The following is a 22,318-nucleotide window of genomic DNA, read 5'->3' as shown; positions in this document are numbered from 1 at the left end:
TAGTGTACTCTTCAGTGAGAAATATACAAAGCCTAATGCTAGTGTCATTACTTCGTGACAGTGGCGGCGTTGTAAAACTCTTCGGGAAAGCAGCCAATTGTTTTCATTGAATTCAAATTCGACAATGGGAATTGCAGGGAGCGCGTTTTACAGCCAGGGAAAGTGCACTGGAGCAGAAAAGGAGACCGACGAAAAAACATCATAAAGAGCATAATAAGCCATTTAAAGTTTTTCTTCTTTTTTTATCTATCCTGACGGAAGCGGTCTAACGGCGCACGTCGAGGTTCTACAGCAAATATTGCTCAGGGCAAACGAACAAATAAATCATCGTTCACTTCTAAAAAAAAATCGCAGCATTTCGCGTTTGCCCATCCGTGATTGTCATTTGAAACGTTCCGTCCTGTCGCCATGGGCGTAATACGCAGCTCACGTCAAACACGCTTGTCTGTATTCAAAGAAAAAAGAAAGGAAGACACCTAAAACGAAACAGAAGAGCGAAAGATCGGCTTCCGTATTTGGCTTCTGCGCGCGCACGGATTTTCGCCGCTAAACTGCTTATAGGATTTGACTCACCTGCTCGGCTCGTGGAAAAAAAAGAAACTACCGGAAGTGCACGCTCCTCAATGTGCGGAAAGGCCGATCACCCAAGGCTGTAGGGTGAAAAGGAAACACAGATGGTTTTTTTTGTTTGTTTGCTTTCTTACGGAGATCCTGCAAATCAGCGGGGACATTTTTTCTTTCTTTCTTTAAATCCTTGTTCCGCCCCGCCTCGTAAGTTGCGCACTATCTGGGCCTCAGTTTGGCGTAGAAATATTCTCGACTGTTTTTTTACGTGTGCCTCACCTGTCGCCAATCGTCTAATCGGATCTGCCTTCCTCGGGAACAGTTTTTTCTGAATTGATATTGTCGCCAACAAAAAATTAAAACGCCATTCACGAAAAGAGTGCTCTTAATCTTTGGTGCGCTTTGGCTGAAGCAAAGAAAACAGGCACAAAGAAATGAAAAGAAGAAAAATTTATGATAAAGCGAGTGCAGATATTAGTGCGGCACGAAGGAAAATCGACCCGCCATAGTCGCTCAGTGACTATGGTGTTAGGCTGTTGGGCACGAGGTCGCGGGATCGAATCCCGGCCACGGCGGCCGCGTTTCGATGGGGGCGAAATGCGAAAACACCCGTGTACTTAGATTTAGGTGCACGTTAAAGAACCCCAGGTGGTCAAAATTTCCGGAGTCCTCCACTACGGCGTGCCTCCTAATCAGAAAGTGGTTTTGGCACGTAAAACCCCATAATTTAATTTTTTTTAAAGGAAAATCAGTCTTTTCGCGAAATTTTGAGCCTCCTACAATTAAGAACACTTGTCAGATCGGGATCTAAGGGCCACCACTCACTTCTTACTGTAGCTTCCTTCACATAATTTACGTGTTTCATAGGTAACATGCATGCACTCGCCAGTCACCACAACAGATGAATTACCTAATATCGCAAACAATTACCAAGAGTTTTCCCCTAACGTTCACCATTATGTCATTGTCAATTGGCTAGTTCGTTTTTGAGCGGCTATGTGCTCAAGTAGGCTTTCAGCCGATCTGGTGGAAGACATCAGGAAGCATCTCTGTGACCTGAAACCACCTCGCGTCGTCAAGACAATGCGATGAAAAGCACATGTTATTGCTCTATTTTAACTTTACGTTTGCGAGCCTATAAGCAACACAGCTTACATTAGGTGCACTAAACAAAACGCGTAACTTTGTTTCTGTGCGCGGACAGACTCACCACCGTGGAGTTTCCAAGCATTCTGCTCAGGTGCAATCTAGTTTGGACAGCCAGCTAGTCCACATCTTTTTATGCGAAGCATATTACGAGAGCTCAACCCAGCTCCTCAGGCGCGGCGGTGTCGCCTTGAAACCGCGTGACACCGTGACGTCACGACAGAGGAGAAGTGGCTTTGGCTCAACTCTTGCAAGACGGGCTGGGTGGGAATCGAACCAGGGTCTCCGGAGTGTGGGACGGAGACGCTACCACTGAGCCACGAGTACGATGCTTCAAAGCGGTACAAAAGCGCCTCTAGTGAATGCGGTGTTGCCTTAGAAACGAGCTGTTTCTAAGGCGTGCGTCTCTTGCTCAGGCGCACATTTCGTTGCCGCGCCGAACGCTGCTTTGCTCGACGCTCACCGCGTCCAATGCGGGGCGCGTAGTCGCTGCCCTGTAGCCCATTGTCTTACACCCCTTGGCGGGTCGACGGGAACGCTGTCGCGTTCCACTCTTGAAGGCGAAGCAGTAATGCATGAGTTGTTTCTTCGTCTAGCCGAACCAAATATAGCCAAGCAACAGCAGTTCACCAGGCTAAACAGTGGTTGAGCAACTAAAATAAAGGCTAGTATGCTTCGCATCCTGGGCTTAACCTTACCTAAGCCACAGCCATTTTTTATTGAATGTCGTCTTGGCGAAAATTTGCTTTTTTTTTTCACTTTTATCATTTACAGCGAATACCGTAACACAGCCTACGATGGTCTTGCTTTATTTGGCACTTTTTTGGTCGTTGTTGTCGCAACTAAAAGGATTTACATTCCTTGTTAAGGCTTTACAGGCAGCATTCCTTTACAATGGTTTGTATTGCCTTCCTGCGCATACAAGCACGTGTCCGTTATACAGGCCTTCTAGGAATTTGTGCAACTGGAATATCAGTTTCAGAAAATAATAAACAAATGGCATTTTGTACAGACTGCGCGAAATAACGTGGTTCGCCTCAGCAAGATCCCATTTCTAATTTTCTTTTTATTTTGTGCGCCTCGCAACACGTGGTGATCGGTGGCAGCCAGCTGGGCAGCGCTGGTATACGCATTCACATATTTCGCATCTTTAATATCCCCAGGCCCAAAGTGTCCCTCCGGCTCCCTCACATAAGCATCATCAGACACATCATCATCAGCCCATTTTTTCCCCTCCGTAATAGTCACACAGCCCACCAGCCTTGCTTAAAACCAACGCACTTGGTAGACGTGTTCAGAGGAACAAAAAAAGTAACACAAAACACACACACACACACAACCAAAAAAACAAGCAAAAATGCCGCATATAGGCGGCCCTTATCCTCTTATCGTTACCGCGTTGCTCTGGCTCGTTATTAGGAGGCTTAGCCGCTTTCCTCCTTGCGTCGTCTGCTCGCCTCTCTTATTTCGTTACCTCGGTTGTTTCGTTACTTTCTTTTTTACTGTAAGTTCATTTCAGGTAAGTAAGGAAAAGTGAATGGGGACGCCCACAGTATAACCACGTGGCCTTATCCCCTTACGCTTCGTTTATCATTTACTCATGGCTTACGTTCCCTGCTTCCTACGGTGTGCTTTGACCCCGACATGCGCGTAACGTCGTTAAATTGTACGAAAACCTCTCTATGAAACATAAAAAGTTATTTCCCTTAGGATTGTTGCTTGTGAAAGTTATTTGCTTTTGAAATTTTCTGTCTTCGTTAAATTCGAAAAAACAAAGTAAGTGTCTAAGGTACGTTACCTGTGTACAGCTTTCGCAGCTTCCTGTTCTCTTACTTTTTCATCATTCTGGTTCTGCAAAAAAAAGTATATCCGAAAATGAAATAAATCGGACAGATGCAAAACAGTTAGGAGCCCACAATAGATAGACACATATTGTATAATGGGTACATACAACATTAAAGTCAGTGCTATAAAAACACACACATTTGCACCAATGACAAGGTCTGTCTCGGGTGCCTCTGCCATTACACATAGCTTGTTTCAGTACAAATTACTATCGTCTGCGCAGTCAATAGTCAACGTTTGATAGATTCGAGTTAATCGTTGACTTTACGACAAAAACGAATTTTATTACTTTTTTTTGCGGTCGCCGTAATTCCAAGCGTTCGTGTAGCACAGTGCAGTGCGTCGCTGGCGTAGTTATCAATTCTTTCTACGCGTTCCTTTTGTGCATTTCCGTGAGCATGTTATTCTGACATTGGCGAAGCATTCGGAGCTTGCACCGGTAGGACGCATCTTATGAGGAATGCCTTTAGTCAAATTCGCGCGAAACACCACACTACTCTGATTACGAACCCAGTGTATCAAACCTACTTGAATATTCTAAATTTTAACAAAAAGAAAACAAATCCTAAAGCATCTTTTAGATTGTAGATCTATAGTTTACTAACGTCGTGTATATATATATATATATATATATATATATATTATTTAGGCAACATGTTTACCATTCTCAGTAAGCCACAGAATTAGGTACGAGGATTCTGTCATCCATTTAATTGAAACCGGCTCGTTAAACTCAAATGGGCAAAGTATTTCTGTTACAAGTGACTCTAGAAATTGCCCTATTATTCTGAATGATTATTTAAGAATGCTCCATTAGCCAAAGCAACGCTTTCAGCCAAACAATATTCTCTGTTTAATACGTTAAATTCCTCAGCTTTGTTTTTTTATGCAGAGTGATGAGTAGATGATGGAAGGTATGAATGAAGAGAAAAGCCGATGTGGAACAACGAAGAGTCCAGTACGTACAGTCTACAATTAAAAAGCAACCGTCTGCGGCAGAATGTAGAATCCATAGTCAGTAATGGACGCATTTACAGGGCTGAATGAAGGAAAGAAATTTATACAGAACCAAGACAGATGCTAGAGTCTATGTGAAGCGAAGGTTTTGTGAAGTGGTTCAATTAATGTGATGCAACTAACGGAGATGCACGTAGTTATGTTTATTTTCAGCTTAAGCAGCGTGGTGGAATCTCGTGCAGTAGTGATGTTTATGGATTGCTAAGGTGCATAAGCAAAAGTTCCATATCAGGTGTTTTCTTCGTTTTTTTTTTCTGGTTGCACCAAATTTTAATGGTCTGCGGCAGGTAGTACAAATCTGACCTTTCCGCTCAATTACTTCATGATACGGCCATTACTTCTGCGCGTAGTCAAAATGACTAATTGAAGGAATAACGAAATCACGCTAATTAATCTTTTATGTTCTTGTTTTATGCTACATATATTAATTTACCTATTGTAACCGGTGAGTTCGCAAAGCAAATCCACTTGAAACGAATTCTGAGGACTACCCAAATTTCGAGACAGACAGACAGACAATGAACTTTTATTGAGGTCCTGAGGGACTAGCCGGTGGAGACCCGTTGGGGCCCCCGGCTCGCCGCTGGCTGCTCCCATGTCGGAATCGGGAGGCCAAGCCTCTCCGCTCTTTCACGGGCCCTCTGGACGGCCATGGACTGGAACTTGAGTTGCGTACTAGATATGGCCTCGTCCCAGTCCCGTTCGCTGGTGAGGGACGTATCCCGTAACGCAGGACACTGCCAGAGCATATGAGGTAGAGTGCTAACCTCCCCACAATCCGGGCACTGTGGGACAATTTCTGGATAAATCCTGCTTAAGAAACTTCGCGAGGGATATGACCTCGTCTGAAGAATCCTAAATTTCGAGATGTTAATTTTTATGTGTACGACCAAATGAATTGGCGCCCCAGCTACTTTTGGGCTTCAATGTATAAAACAGCGTTTTCATTTAAAAAAAGTGGAACAAGGGCGCATTTTTATCGCAAGTCTGCAAAGAGATACCGCCCTCAAAATTAGTTCCAATTGGATATGCCTTGCAATCTCACTAGCTACAATTCGTAGTTTGAAACGTTTGTCGTAAAGTAATTAAAAAAAATGTTATTCAGTGTAATCGTGGTATTCTTCAATCAGACATTTTGCTTTCTCTTATAAGGAATGGCCACCTCATGGAGTAATTTAGCTAAACGGTTAGAATTGTGTTATCTGCTAGAGCTAGTTTTAAAAAGTTTGGTGCAGCTAAAAAAAAAAACACTACTGATATTCTGTCACATTAGTACATACATGTAAGCACACTTACGGCTTCTATACTTGTGTCTCAGACGAACGTACTCACTCCGGCCCTATTTTATCAGGAGCTCGGCGTTCGTTTCTATAAGCCCCCGATAAAGGTCGACATTAGGTGTTCAAACATCATGCAGAAAGTTGGCGTTTTTTATTAGGCAGAACAGATGTGCGCGTTTGCTCTCATTACTTTGGTGGTCAGCATGCACGTTTTATGTCTTTAGACTCTTTCCTTGTACTTGCAGTAGGAGCGCATAGTAAACTATGTATATGGGCGTATATTTACAACTATATTAATACTGCCTAAGTGCTCTCCTGTTGGGGAATTTACAAGAGCGGCCAAGAAATAGATACGGCGAGTAAAGGACGAATGCCAGACTCCGTGAAAGAGGCAACGCAAGAAGCTTCCCTTCCCTTAGATGTAGCTGTCGCGGACAGTCGTGGTTCTCATAGCCTACGCCTCGTGTATCGACAATAAATTGGCTATGAAAGCCAACAGTGCTCTTCTGAACATGAAGCGGTGCTTCTCGTCCCACGTGCGTACAAGCTTATTTCGTTAAGGTACGTTCCTATGGAAAGTGGTTCTGAGAAGAAATTGAAGACGACTTCGCGAGCTGTGTCGCTTATTTTAAGGTTTCGCGAAGGCCAATAACACGAGCTGACAGAGGAGCGGAGGGGAAGGCGGTGTGTCCGCTCCAAGTGGTTTATTCGTTTTGGAAGGCGCCTTGTACCAACGCATAGGACTAGATGAGTTGCTGCTCATTGCACCCTCACTTTACTAGCCGTTGTAGAGCTTTTTGTTCCTGAGGTGCTAGTCAGTGTTCCTTACCGTTTGTTGGAGCGCATATTTTGTTCCCCTGATCTGCTTTTATCAACCATGTCTTGAACAATTTCGCCGTGTCACAGTTCGGTCGCAACCTAAGAGGAAATCTGAGTGGCAATCTCAGAGGAAAGCGAAGAAGCACTTAGGAAGTTTAGGACGCCATGTCTTACAACATTTTATCGGAAATAAAATGACGATGCACTCCGTTCGAACACAGGGGGGAAACTATCGGCAATAGAGGCATTTGTTTTGTGTCGTCACGACTCGACAACCGTTGGCAAACGTGGACCTATATGTTCTCATAGGGTTGCAACTAACATGTGCCTTCAAGCGCATTTCTCAGATAATAAAGCCAATAACTTTCTAAATCTGCTCGGCTAATCACTTTCCCTGACAATCATCATGCATGGTTCCTTTTTGTTTGGAATTGCATTCTTCCCCGTAAGAACAAAGAAAAGGTGTGAATGAACGAGGGTGTCGAATAGCGAGTATAACCACGATAAGAAAGCGTAAGGAACTCGCCTCTAACTTTGAATAATGCAAGCAGTGAGCCACTAAGGCCAAGAAAGACCTAGTGACGAAACACAGTAGTAGCGGCACGCAAAACTGACACCCGGCAATTCACAACACGAAGAGTACGCCCGGTTGTTAGCGTAGCACTGAACATTCAACCATCCGAGGCACCAGCTTACAAAACCAGCGTCTTGTTAACGCCCCGATTTCAATGATTTCGAAGATTCGATTATGTAGTGACACTGCGTGTTGGCGACATACCTTCTATACTATACACAAGCGGAGTCTCGCGTTTTTGTCTGCGTTCCCTCGTGGCCTTGTCGAGCTCTGAAGTTGCGCCATCCATGGAAGGCTTGCGAAGAAAACCATTAGGTAGCCAAGCAATTGCAGCTACCTCGTAATGGGACTGCATTGCGTCACTCCTGCCTCTGAACGCGACATGTTTTCGACGTGTGTTGTTGTTGGCTTCGGCTGGCTGTTGCCTGAGCCGATACTGGTGACAACAAACGAGACGTATTTCGTCAGTTTCTCTGAAACGACAAATCTGGCGCTTCGCGCTTTTCAAGTCTTCGATTGTCGACCTTAACCACAAGGTAGTCAGTTGCAGAATTACTCATACAGTGATGCTTCTTCTTTTGACTGCAACGCCAGAGTTGCTGCAAATTTGTATTTTATAAACATTATTTGCTATCGTTATCATTTGCTTGTTAACAATCTCCGTTCCAACATTATTTTTGTTTATCTTATGTTAGAAAATTATTTCGAGGAAGGGTCTCTGCTTGTTCGTCTTGCCCGGGAAGGGCAAAGATTCGACGCTCAGTTATCTCCTTAAATTCACTCTTTCTATTACCTGCAGTACCCCTTGACTTCCCCGATGAATGGTTCCCCACTTGGCAAGGGTGCTGCTTGCTCGAATAATTTTGGTGCACACGAGGCACTGCGCTTACCTTGCATCTCCTTTCGTCTCGTTATTAGATTGTCCTTTCTAGTTGGCGTTAACCAAACCGGCATGCTTGACGACAAGTTGTCTCAGCGCTCTACCAACGCAAAGTCGCCCCAGGTGCAGAACACTTTCAGAAATAACATTACCTAGACACCAAAGCAAGTACGAAAAAAGAAATAATAAAGAAAAAGAAAAAGAACAGAAAAACAATGACAAACAGCAGGACAATATCCACAACATGAAGAGAAAAAATAGCAACAACAAGAACGACAAGAGAAAGACAGGATAAAGAAGAACGAACTGAACGAAAACAAGAGAAATAAGGATAGAGAGAGCGAAAGAAGACGCACAAAGAAAGGAGCGGGATGCAGAACAAGAACCACAACGACAATAAGAAGTGACGTTATTGTTTTGGGGACAACAAATATCTTTTCCCTAATCACATAATTTTCTTGTCGTTTTCTTTATCTTTGGCACTATGACATCGACTGCGCTGAGGAGAGAACAAACAACAACAAGGAGAAATTACATCCCCGTCTGATTGCGCCCTGTCGTGTCCGTCGGGTGAAGCCCCGTGTCTTGTCTCCCGCGAGCGCAATCGCGCTAGTACCGTCAATGTCACTTATTGCTCCCGAGAAGACGAGGGACGACGTTCCCCAATTAAAAGGAAATTCCCCAGCCGAATTACCCCCTTCCTTCCTGTCCGGGCTCCCCGCCCGGTGCCTGGCCTGTCCCCCTCCCAATCGCTATGTAATTCTTATCGCGGCTGTGTGCGATAACGCTTCTTTTCTTACATTATTTCATTTTTTTTAAGCGAGGGCTTCTTTTTTCTCTTTTTCCCCAGGCTATGGCGTTCATTGTTTTCTCGCCGGATGCATTTTTGTGGATCTATACGCGAAGCTTATATGGGCTCCAAATCCGAGTACCAGCGAATGGGCTTATATGAGTACGCGTGCCGGCAAAGTAGTGGGACTAAACGTACATCTGTCGTGCTTAACAATAAAAAAATACTTCTTAACACCCTAGCATATGTTATCACCTCATAAAATGCGCCTAGAGCATGCCGACCTCTTAATGGAACTGCGCATTACATCCAACGGATTCCGTGAATCACTCGATTTTCAACAATTGAGCCATTTCGCATGTGCCACTGGGTGTTTGCCCGTTCTTGGGTGATGGTGGGTACGGGCCACATTAGAATCTGTATCTGCCACTGTGACACAAATGAACCTTAATTGTGTTAATGGTGTGTGCACTGTCACTCAAGGAATATAGCAGTTGTGATCTTCATGGTGCATAAATGTAACAATTGCACACGATCACACGTTGCATGGCATGAAAGTAAACACAGTTGACTGCATCGCCGTTTACAGTTCTATAACAGCTTTCACTTAACCATTTCGCTGAAACTTCGCTTCACAGAGACCCCAGCAAATGTATTCATTGTGCATACTTTATTTTTTAATTTTTGTTTCTTTTAACCCGCCATACAGTAGCTTAGTCATCAATGACTTCCAGTTTTCTTTTGGCATGTTTAGCTTTGTGCAGTCAGACTGACATGTTAACCTCGTTCCTTGCCCACCTTGCGGCCTCATGCAAGAAACCTCCGCGATGTGGTATTGCATTCGAAGGAGCTTTCGAATACGCAATGAACGCTGACATCTGCACCAGGCACCACTTTCATATAAGTTCTTATCTAAGTCTCTGTATGCCTCTTTTTTCCTCTCCAAGTGTAGGGCAGCAAACCAGGAGCAGTAAGGTTAAAGTCCTTTCCTCTCCGCTTCTACATCTGTCTCTCTCTCTCTTCAATTCACCAGCTTATGACTACACGGTTTGAGGCGTAAAATGAGATAAGTTGGCTACACACTCTCATACTTAGTTTAAATAAAGAGAGGGGATACCTTATCAGTGGCGGCTCATTACCTGCACTTAATTTCACCAGCGCGCGCAGCGAGGGTCTTCACGTAGTTATACAGAACTTACGGTTAAAGTCTTAGTTGTGAAGTTCGATTATTCAGTATTCCAATTCAAGAGGCTGTAGTGTCGATACGGTTATTTAGAACGCAAAATACTTGTGTGTCAGGTGCCAGATCATTAGTGATTTGTAATCACTGATCGAAAACTACCTCAGTGTCTGCTACTGCATTGGTAACTCGTGGGTACATAATAACACAGTCATAAATATATTTATTTATAGACAGCTGTGTTGTTGCTCTCAATTTTGAAACTTCGCTGTGTTGAAGCACTTCAGAAAGTAATAATTCCTATTTGGGGTATTTGCGCAAAGATGTCCTTTGCACTGATAGCTGAGCTAATTTTAAGCGTTGCGGTCTGTTATGCAACAGTATTTTGCACTTCAGGGGGCAATTGAAAGTTATTGCGTTCAAGTTCGCAAAACGACAGCTCGGCTAAAAATACCGTTTGGTGAGGGCGGATGGGGAGGGCGTCAGTTTAATTTTGTGAACTTGGAACTCCTTGAGCAGAAGGAGGAGTGTTGCCATTAGCACGTAAATGCAATGGATTCCAATGAAATCTAACATAAGCGTGCAGGACAGCTTTTTTTTAGAGTATTTTGCACTCGAAATGCGGTCGCCACAGCAGAGAATCAAACCCAACACCTCATTCCGGTTAGAAAACCCCATATCGGCTAAGCGGCAACTTTGAGAATAACGTGGCATAGTTTTGCCCGACCCATAGTCGCCTCCCCAATCAACCTTTTATTCCCATACTAAACAGCATAAAACAGGCACTGCCGTTGTAATACATTTCATATGGTGAATCTAGCTTGCAGAATTTCTTGCAGGTTTGTATTTGTTGTTGTTGTTGTTTTATTTATTTATTTGTTTGTTTATTTATTTATTTATTTATTTATTTATTTATTTGTTTATTTATTTATTTATTTACTTATTTATTTATTTATTTATTTATTTATTTATTTTTGGAAGGGAGGTCCAACAGTATTACGGGAATGGTGCAGTGAATAAAGAACCTATAATTTGAGCTCCTCAGAGCTTCGTTGAAAGTGTGGATCATACAAAATGTTCTTACTATTCACGATGAAATTAATATATAGCTATTTCGAAATTACTCGCTTTTTTTAAAGTGAGGTATTATGTGCTCACTGCCCTGGGTATTTTGATGCGCGCCGATGTCCGCCGCCATCCGTCGCTTGAATCCCAAAATCTTGTGCGAGAAAATTACAATGACAAGAATATTAGTCAAATAAGAAGTAGAAGGAAAGAGAAACGATAAAAGATTCTTCTTGGTTGTTCTTGGTAGAAGGAAAAAGAAACGATTCTTCTTGGTTGTTCACCTACACTTTCAATTACCCTGTACTTGGTCGCCAGATTTCTTGACGTCTTCCTCCATTTTGTGTCCACGCTGTTTAGGTACAGGTGCTTGTGCACTTTGGCCGCACATTTCTTTTGATCCATGTTCCTGAGTCTTGCATCAAAACTAATTTTGTTCTGCGCTTCTCCGACTTCAAGCGAGGCCCAACGCAAGTCTCCTTGCACTGCCTCGCTTGTGGTTTTGCCTTGGGCTCCCAAAGCCAATCGCCCTGCTAAGCTTTGGTTAACTTCCAACCCCGACAATATATCCGATTTTAGTCACGACCTACTCTGCGGATGCTCGTAGACAAGCGCCATCTGGATGGTGTTGCAAGAAACAAAGCGGGGCTCACCGCTCCTACTAAGACAGACTTCAAACGGCAGCACGAAAAAGCGTTTGCGTTTGAGTTTCCGCGTAACAGAATTATGTTTTCTCGTATATTCAAATTACAAACCGACGCTATCAGATCTGTAGGCTGTGCGTAAGTCGTACTTTACGAATTTTGTAACTGATTTTATTTAGAGAAATTCACTTAGTCTATTAAGGCCTATGCGTCACGGGGAGGGCCAGCGTGGTTCGGGAGGCGTGGTTCGGGATGATTTTTCTTTAACGGACAACGCCGCCGACGACGATGCCGGCACCGGATTTTCAGTGACACGTGGCTATTCACGCTACCGCGTTCAAAAGGCGAGCCAACAACAAAATGTGAGGGGAAAGAGCTGGATCGGTGTGGGAAGGTTACTTTGATACAATGCAAAACTCAGAACAGAAGAATGATGGCAACTTTCCAATCATATCGAGGTCAACAAATTAGTGTTACAAACGATTTGTATAATAATAATAATAATAATAATAATAATAATAATAATAATAATAATAAGAGTGAACGGCCATAAAAACGGACAGGAGAACGCAGCTGGCCGGTGGGCGTGTCGGACTGCCAGCCTGACACCGAAGAAGACATGAAAAATGCTCCTCGGGAGAATTAATGAAAATAAAGCGACGCTATGGGGAAATCGTAGGGAATATCGAAACGGATACGGCGAACAAAGAATCCTGGCCCCCTCAGTGCAAGATGACGCGGTAAATCGGGGGCGTACGTGTGTGTACTGGGCAAGCGATACGAGTAGCAGTAGTACTAGGGGCGTCATTCGCAGCCGTACTATTTTTGCCCACAGAGACAGGGACGGTCTTTTCCCCGAATCTCCCCACACCCCCCGCGCGATACGCGCAGGAGGAGGCAGCCTGGACGCAGATGGATCCATCTAACATGCAATCGCCGGTGCTAAGCGAGCAGTCCTTCTTTCGTTCTCTCGTCTATCTCTCCCTCTCTCTTTCTGGAGCACCAGCAGAGGCTATAGGGAAAGGGAGAGCTTTCGCACAGCGTTACGCTTCCGCGGCTGTCCCCTCGCACCGCGCTGAGGGAGACCGTTCCCTGTTCTCGGCTCCATCGCCTCCTCTTTTCCCGATTGGGGGATTCCCCCGCGAGTGAGCAGTCAGTCGGCGCCAATCTCTCATCCGGAAGACCTTCCCGCCTGCCTTGTTTCTCCTTATGTTCCCTTTTGCTTTGATCGCTATTCAGAGTTCATTTCCTTTTTGTTTGAATTTCTCCACTCTACTAGTTTGTTCTTGCTCTGCCTTTCATCGTTCTATTCCTTTGTTGTTCTTTCCTGACATTTATTCTCGTTTTATCACTTAGTTTTATTTTCGCAGATGACATTTCTTCTTTTTCAATCGGGCTTCGGTCGCGTCTTGTATTTCGTTCCCTTTCCCTATCTAAGGAGACGAGGAATGTAGAAGCAGCTTCGTTCCCCATTCTCCACGTGTGTCCGTGTTCTCTTGCTCTATATGACTATTTTTATAATTATTTGGTTTTGCTATTTTTATTTCTACAATTTTTCTGTTGGTCTGGGATGATGCACGACTTTTATTAGACGCAAGGGTCAACTGGGGCTAAAAAGCGCCAACATAATGTTTTAAAGACTGCGAGATAGCATCATAAATCTTGACATCTCCAATGCAGCTGTGAGTGGGCTTAAAATTGCCAGCTGTACATGCCAATAAAATATATTCACGAAACGTTCAACCTCGTTCCGCGATCCACAAAGGTCGCTTAGATTTGTGCTTATCTAGCTTAGTTCTTCGCTTGCCTTATCCACTTCGTTCGTTCATTCGTATTTCTCCGTCGCTTAATTTTCTCTTCTGCGTCGTGAGGCTTTTCCGGCAAAACGCGGCCTACCAGCCTTTTATTTTTCCTCGAAGTGCTTCTCTTCACCTTATTCATCTGGCTTCTGCTTGAATTGCGTTAACATGAAAACATAGAGTACTGCAGCATAATTCTACGTAGCACAGGGGAAAGACGCCTGTGGGGTCAGGCGCGCAACCTGTCTTCACATACCCCATTGCCCATCAGGATATTGATTACCAGCTCACTCGTCTGTATATTCATTCGGCAGACAAATTGCTCCCGCTAGCGTTAGTCAAGCTGTTCAAAGAAAAAAAAAGATGTATAGAAACATGGCACATGATATGATTTTAACACCTACGCTGTTCGGAGATACCTTGCACCGTTCTTTTTTATATAGTTTTTAACATATTGGCTAGTATTAGCTGGGAAATACGGTACGTCGTCTTCTCCAGACTGAGAGCTACGTCGTGTGGCTGAATCTATAAACCGTGTACTATCAGACTGTCCATAAAAAGCACGAAGTTAGCAGACGTTTGGCTGCTGCTCTTCGCAGTGTCGACCGCGAACCGTTGTCAGAGCACGGTAAATGCACTCTTGGTGGTTCCGGAAATCCAGTTTTCTGACCATTCAGGACTTATATTACTTTTAATAAAGACTACGGGCTTGAAGTTTAGGCTCTTAGTAGACATTTTTGTTAACCTATTCAAGCTCTCCTCATCGCTACTCACATTGTTCCCTTTTCTTTCCCTGATCCATTACATTCTTGTCACCAGCTACTCCTCTCTGCTAAAAAGCAGGGAGGAGTAGCTGGTGACAAGAATGTACAGGAAGCCAATTGTCAAGTTTTTGTGACGATCCCTCATCCGAAACTGTTACCAGTTTTCGGCCAATGCAGCGAACACCTCTGCGCCTAACTTACCAGCTGAATAATGGATTGAGTGTTTAACAATCGGTTAATTGATTATTTAACTAATTTAGAACATTCGTTGATAACTTAATGATTGATTATTTGATTAATTGGTTGATTGGGTTTGACGTCTCAGTGTAACACATCGGCTGTGAAGAACAACTTAATGTAGGTTGCCAGATTATTTTGACCAGCCGAGGTCCTCAAGCATGCCTTCTCCGCCGACGTGCTCGGAATTACGTTTGTTGCAGGCTACAGCAAAAAAAAGCGTTCTCAAGAGACTGCAGTCGGTGCCCTTGAACTGGTCAGCACCCTCACATACTTTCTGCCGATCAGTTTAATGGAATAAAGGAACACGTGAACAAAAACAGGACACGAAATACAGTTTTCTTCAGCTCCCTCGTCACCTTCATCGTCGGCGTTGTGCAATCAGCGGGGCACATCAATCTTCGGCGCGCGCCTTCGAAACGAAGTTCAAAAGGACAGACCCTTAAAAGCAATTTCATTTTTCGGGAAATGTACAACACTGCTCGCTTTCTGTCAAAGTGTGACGGTTCAATCGTTCTCTTTAATTTACCTTTGATATTCATTCGTATTTTCGAAATGAAGTGCCTTTCTATCCATTGTGGGGCCATGACTAGACTATGCACCGTTGCAAAACTTTTCTTCCAGCTTTCTGAGCAATTGCAGTCTCTTTAGAGAGAGTTGGAGATGTGAGATGACAGGCTTGCATTCGAATTGCATCATAGAGGACTCCGCGTTGCGAAGCGGGATTCGGTAACGTTGAAGTCGTAGATTGAATATTACGGTGCCGCAGCGTATTTGTTGTTGACGCAGTTGATCGCACTTGAGGACGATGAAATTCAAGTGCCTAATCTAGACTTTCAGTTCTCTAAAGCTTGATGTTCCGTGCCGGAGGCTGCCCTGCCGTCTGACGAACAATGCCAATTTTGGTGAAGCAGGCTGAAAATGTTTATTGACACTCCTTAATCCACAAAAAACGTGATGTGCGACAAGGGAATCAAGTGCGCATAACGGCTACCTCTGTAAAAAAAACACACCTGAGTGGCGAATTCGGGATTTTGGGATAGCCGACTCTGACGTAGCATGCCGTCATATGCTGCTACATTTAAATAAAAAGAGTAAATTAATAAAAATGTGAACCTCCACCAGGACCAACAGACGCGCACATAGTGGATCGGGCCTGGGATTCAACTTTTCATACTGTGATGTCCCCGAAGTCTGCGAATATTTCGACAATTCCCGGTCCACCTTTGAAAGCCACACTACTTTGTTCGTAAATCCTCCATTCGCTGTCGATTGCGCAGGGTGGCGGATTAATTAAATTTCGAGGATACTTGGGTTTCTTTCTGTCCGTTATTATAAGTTATTTTCTTTTCTTTTTAGGAAGCCCTTCGTATTACGTACGTTTAATTTTTTTTCTGTTCTTTTTTTATGCCGCTGGTCTATACTTTGGATAAAGCCTTGTGAGCTGTGCTTTATTATTCCATAATATTATTCCACTTCCATAAACAAGGCATGATCATATTAAAGCATGCGAGGAGCGGTATTCTTTCATTCTGTTACTTGACGTTAATGAAAATTTTGGCTAAGGGCGGCAGAATAAAGAGGTAGTCGGGAATAATTTTGTCGGCATGTTAGCCTTGTTCGCCTCTTTGATGGGGGAATGTCGATGAGATCGGGGCTTCAGGTGTTTGCGTTCTGGCATTTCTGACCGGATGTCTGACCGGCACGTAATTTTTCCCTCTAAAAGGATAGCAATTATGGAGCCGGGTCGCGCAAATTCGTAGGAAAAATAGCCGGTCAACTGTTACAATACCAGAATTTGTCACGTTTGAAGGCAAGCTTAGCTAAGTGGAGAAAAGCGTTCGAAAGTGTCATTAGATTAGGAAATTAACATTAGAAAATTAGGTGACACATGGTCACCTAATTCATCCGCAGCGGACTTATTTCAGCTGCTGCTGAAGATGACGACTTTCAATAGGTTCAGTGGTTGCCAAAAGACGAGCATTTCTAGGTTTCCTAGTCGAAAAAAAAGCTACTACACGGGCTAAGGGTTTTTATTAAAGGCGGAACTGCTGGCAGACAATTCAAAAGTCACTGCAACTCCACTTATCAAGGAGTAACATACTGTTTGCGCGTTGTTGCCGCACTAGTTTTGTCGGGACGAGTGTTCGCTCGAATAGTAGAGAGCCCTGTTTGCGAAGTCTCTTTCTCTCCGTGGACATTCATGGAATCTACGTGCCACCGTAAGCAGATTTTATGATTAAGTGTTCGCAGGCAACAATATTGGGACTCGAGACATGACCATCATGCGCACAGGTAGCTACTGCTGATGGCGGTTGCACGTTTTCAAATGGGCGGAAAATTTAAACACTACGTTTAGATAGTTGAACTGTTACTTCAAAGCCCCTTCTTTATCATTACGTGGTAACAGGCTCATTATTAGAATTAAAAAAAGTACGAAGCACATTTTTTTATTTCGGCCCGGAATTCTTACACCGCTACGTCTCTGACGTCGTGAACTTAAACGTCTTTTCTTTCCCTTCTTATTTCGGTAGTTGTGACTATTAAATGTTTGCTAAACTCATTAAATCCAGTTTCTGGCTCTTCTACAGCCAAGCTGTGTATGGCTAGGGTTCTGTGGACATTTAGTTTCTGTCAACAAATTTGCGTGGGAAAACCTCACCTCCCGAACTTGTTGCAAATTGGCCTCGTTCTATGCAACAGCTTATACGTCTCATCACTTCCATATGCATCTTCAGTAGATTTCAATAGGCATCATTTTCAAGATCAGTAGACTACGAGGTACATATTTTTTTCTTTGTTTGCTTAAAGAGATATGAGCCATTGTCCTACGTGACCGATAAGTTTCTCGTTGGATAGGCATAGAAATGCTTACGCATTTAGTAACCAAGGTGACACGAGAATCTGTGGCCGTACTTATCGTCATGATGACCACTGAAAAGGACAACAAATGCATATCCAAGTGGTGAGACGTGCAAGCTTTCGCATAGAATGAAGCTAATGAATGATACGAACATGGTCCTACTAAGACCACCGACTAAGGTGCAGTGATCAACAAAATGTCTGTGTGTGTGTTAGTGTGCCGCGCATCAACGCCGCCGATGAAAATAAAAGTGTGTGTACGTGTGTCTTTCTTCGGGATGACCGCCGTCACGGCTCAAGAGAAATAAACTTTTCTCACAGCTTTTATACAAACTCTGCGTCACCCCTGTGTCGTACCCGCCGTGGTTGCTCAGTGGCTATGGTGTTGGGCTGCTGAGCACGAGTTCTCGAGATCGAACCCCGGCCACGGCGGCCGCATTTCGATGGGGGCGAAATGCGAAAACTCCCGTGTACTTAGATTTAGGCGCACGTTAAAGAACCCCAGGTGGTCGAAATTTCCGTAGTCCTCCACTACGGCGTGCCTCATAATCAGAAAGTGGTTTTGGCACGTAAAACCCCATAATTTAATTTAACCTCTGTGTCGTGTGCTAAACAGCTTCGCTGGTAATCCGACTTCGCAGCAGTGGAATGGAGCGTGATATATCTTTAAATACGACGCAGCCCTGTCGTACCGATGAAAGGTTAACTAAACCGGACCAGACGTTGCCAAAACCCATTACGTCATAACCAAGTGGGGCGGGAATTGTATGGCGGCGTCACCACGAGTTTTGTTTTTGCATATTTTCTTAGTTTAACCGAGCCTCTTCTCGCTGTAAGGCTGGCTTTTCTATGGTTTTGTCGAAGGGTAGTTATGCAATATAGCTAAAACAACTTTTTTTTTTTTTTACTTTACTGTTCCTCTACAAAGGACTGGGCTCTACGGCTGCCTTTGAGTGCGCGAACGCTGTAGCCCGTGCACACGTATCATCCGCATTAGATTTCCTTTTCTGCTCCCTCCCCAACTGTAGAGTAGCAAACCAGACGCAATCTGGTTAACGTCCTCGCCCTTTCTTTCCTTCTCTCTCGCACGCAATTGCGCCAGGCATCCGGGACTGGGACTCTTACCAGCGGTCATGCGCAAACTAGGAAACGACCCGTGCAATTCTCTCGCTGTTGATTCGTGCGAAAGTGCAACGTCGTTTCGTAAAGTCCGCGCACGTTTGGACATGCGAGAGTGCGAAGCCCATAATGCGGTGGCCACAAACCCAACTGGTAGAACGTCACCTCGGAATGCACTTTTGCTGGGAGTTCGTTGTCGTGTTTATTCGCCGCCTGTTCAAATTCACTTTCTCTGTACGTAGAATCGCAAATCGCGTCTATCACTCTATAGGTCTACGATTTCCTTCTTTTCTTTTTTCGCCAGCCGCAAACGCCGCCCGCATTCACGCAAGATAAATACGAAACCCTCGCGCATTTGGGGCGAGACGCTTCTAAGCGTAAGGCGTGACAACAGTGCAGGAGTAACAAGAACCCCGATGCACAGAGGGGAGGGAAACCAGACGACGGAACCCGGACAGACGACCCCTCTCGCCATGAGGAGCTCTCGGTACTGCGGTGGCTGTAAATTCGCAGCTCTTGTTTACTTTTTCTTTGCCTGTGGAAAAGCCTTTACTCTTCGTTGTCGTCTCACTTTCTTCCTTCGTCCTATCTTCATATCCCCGCAAACCGAGAGCCACAGGATGGCGAGCTTTGTGAAAGCTGTCGCCCGTTCCCTCGTGGCTTTCCGGGTCACGTTCCATTGTACGGAGCGGTGCAACTCGCTGCCCTGTACAGTACTCTTTCTTGGCCTATATCTTACATACGGCGGAAATGAGTGGTAGGAATCTTTGCGTATTCATGCTATACGTCGAAAACGTTTTATCTGCATGCTCGCGCCGCGTGTCAAAAGCCTATATTTAAACTTATAAGCCTGAAGAGGAAGTGTTAGCTCGGAGGCTCGGAAAAAAGAAATCGTTATTTTTATCGGCAATTTTTTAGGGAATTTTATTAGGTATGTCTTCATTTAGAAGCAAAACATTAAATCTGGTGAGTGCAGGAAGCAAGCTTTTTACACAGGCCATCAATATTTTATATAACAAAATGAAAACTGCGAAATTCGAGAAATCGATACTATCATTTTCACATTTTCGTAACCCAGCAGTAAGAACTGATGTCACAAATCTGTAAACTGCACCTAATAATGCATCTAAAGTGGAGGAAGGTGCACCGCTTTGCCGTTTGAATTCGAGCTAGTTCTCAAGGTATCATTTCTGAACGAAACGGCGCAAATTACGCGACAATCTAAGTATCAAACGCTGTCTGTTTACTACCTACCGTGTCCACATGTTTGTGGTGTTTTCTTCAAAGAGAACAGAATTTCTGCACCATACCGTCGGTTTGAAATATACCATTAAGTTTTGAGTAGGACCTCTGCAAAGCACCTGTAAACATTGCGTTAATTTAACTTATGCCGTAAATTCCTATATAAAATTTGTCCACTTCAGAGGCTCAAATTCATGCAGTTTACAGTACACTTGTAAAAAAAAAGAAGCTGCAAGCCCTAAATAATATTTTGCTCAGTGCAGTCCCTGTAAATTGACTTCCTCTGCCAAATGCAACAGCTATGATGCAAGTTGGTCCCGTGGTGGCTTCATAAGCGTATCTCTGTGTTTTATGTGCATTTGTAAGAAAAAATCTGTCCCAAGACCCGGCTGAAGTGATTGAGAAAAAAAAAAGTCAAGAAGGCAAAATTCTGTTTGTTCAACATTGCCGGTGACTCTGTCCGGCATCGACTGGATTTTTTATTCCGACTCGTCTCGAGTGAAGCATTCGTTGACTGAAAAACGGCTGCCTCAAGCGAAACCTTTGTGATCTTTAATTTAAATTTGGAACGGTCTGTCTCTTCTTTCCCCGCATTTTAGCTACGCATCCCACTTCAGTTGTTATCTTTTCTGCCAGGGAGAGTTCCACGTATTGCGTATACTAGAGATGCGCTACAAAGAGAACACGATGGAGAAGAAAATATAATGAGAAGGAAGGGAGCGGGGGGGGGGGGGGGGGGAGTGGTAAGCAGGAAAGTTATTCTTATATGGTTAGCGTCCCTGCCTACCTTCCTTTCACATATGTACATGCGTTTTCGATTTGCTACCCTGCCGAGGGCTGGGTAGACGTATAGGCATCTACATGTATGGGGTCACTGAATATTTTCCATTTGATGTATTTTTATCCATCTCGCATCCTTCTGAAGAACTTATCTGCCACATTCAGTGTCCCTGTGCTTCGAGATGTCGATTAACTCAGCCTTGTGCAAGCGACCTTCTAGCATCCTGGTTAGATCACGTGGTAGAGCGGCAGTATGCGAAAAGGCGTCGGTACCGAGTTCGAATCCCAGACCAGCGCGAATGTTTCTTCGACGGCAACATTTCTTTTTTTCTTAGAAACCAACTACGTTTTTTTTTTTATATAGCAGAGTTCTGCGGTCGGGTGGACGACAGCTGATGGTATTTTTATACACTTTGCATCAAGAGCTGAGTCGATATTGACAAACTGCCTGCTGCTGCTAGATTGTTTACGCTGTTCACTCTGTTTGTGCTCCTCACATTTTTTTTATCCTTTTACACATTTCTGGTTAGCATCCCTGCCTTCTCTGTATCTTTCCTCCTCCTCGTCCTACCTGTTTCCCCGTGCTTGTGTAACCAATCAGAACCAACTCTGATTAACCTCCACGTTTTTCCATACACGCCTTTATTGCTGTCAGAATTTTTTGGCATAGCAGGCATGTGTATCTCTAATGTGCCAAATCAGTGGTTATCCCTGACAGATATCTGAGCACAATATTACTTCTTTATAATTGATGTAAAGCCTTGATGGCCTCGAGAAATTTATTAATTTCTCGGCTTCTATTAGTGCTTCTTCTGAAAGCTAAGTAGGTTGATTGGTACACATGCTGAAAAACTTGTTCCAAGGGTTTTCATAAAAAGTACATGATACTAAGAAACGGTTCACAAATGAAACCTGTTTGCAGGATTCGCTGATGGGTAGCTCAACATAAAAATAAACGTGTTCGCAGGTGTCAAGCATACGTGTCTGGCGTATTCTACTGATGTCAACAGGCGTGTTAGACAGTCAATGCCCAATAGCAGGCGGTTGGTACGGATGTGAAGTTCTGTCAACGCACGCCCTATTGTATAGACTGGTAGTAAAGTATTCACGACTACTAGCTCAGAGCGCATAGAAAACTCTTCCTCAATGCAATATAATCCCTTTGGGGAGTTGAGTTTGGATTACAGCGCTATTAGTTTCGATATCTCGGCTTAAGGCAAACATTTTCTTAATATTCCGATGTCAAGTGGTGAGCGCATACTTCCACAAGGCTCACTACAGAAATGTCGCATGCTGCCGTTGATATCATTCAATACCATGAAGCAGAAGCTTGCCCATTTTACCGATTTTGCGAAAAACTGGACAAAACAAGGTCCAAATTTAGTGGCAGACGTGCTATCTTTACTTTCGAAAGCACGCTACAAAAGGAGCCCATCACTGGATTATGTGCCCTGTTCGTACGAGCCCGTTTACCGCCTGGCGTCGAAAGTAAACCTCTATTGGTTGGCTCACTTTGGGCTTATTTCACCTAAGCAATCTAGTTATGAACGCGGCACAGGGCTGAGTGGATCCAAAGAGATGGCGCAGGTAAACCGAAATGGCAGAGTATGCTTTTGTGCCGTTTCGTCTGCGCCACGCACTTCTCGACACGTGACAGCATTTTTTTTATATTTCTTCCAGCTTCGCACTTGTTACACAACCGATGATTCGG

The 22,318-nt window shown here is 44.0% G+C and overlaps 1 protein-coding gene across 3 annotated transcripts in view; it reads right to left on the bottom strand.

Annotated features, from left to right (window-relative positions):
* Positions 1–22,318, bottom strand: part of LOC135912699 (uncharacterized) — a 347,304-nt gene that overhangs the window by 107,310 nt on the left and 217,676 nt on the right. For 2 of the 3 annotated variants that reach the window (XM_070525684.1, XM_065445214.2), the window contains one exon: positions 3,509–3,561. The gene's annotated coding sequence lies outside the window, so the exon portion shown is untranslated. Of the gene's footprint in view, positions 1–3,508; positions 3,564–22,318 lie in introns of those variants that run through there. The other variant, XR_010567758.2, reaches the window with a different exon arrangement.

This window comes from Dermacentor albipictus, chromosome 9 (genome assembly GCF_038994185.2).
Source record: "Dermacentor albipictus isolate Rhodes 1998 colony chromosome 9, USDA_Dalb.pri_finalv2, whole genome shotgun sequence".
Taxonomy (NCBI): domain Eukaryota; kingdom Metazoa; phylum Arthropoda; class Arachnida; order Ixodida; family Ixodidae; genus Dermacentor; species Dermacentor albipictus.
Note: the sequence above shows the minus strand (reverse complement) of the source record. Positions and strands in the feature narration are given on the sequence as shown.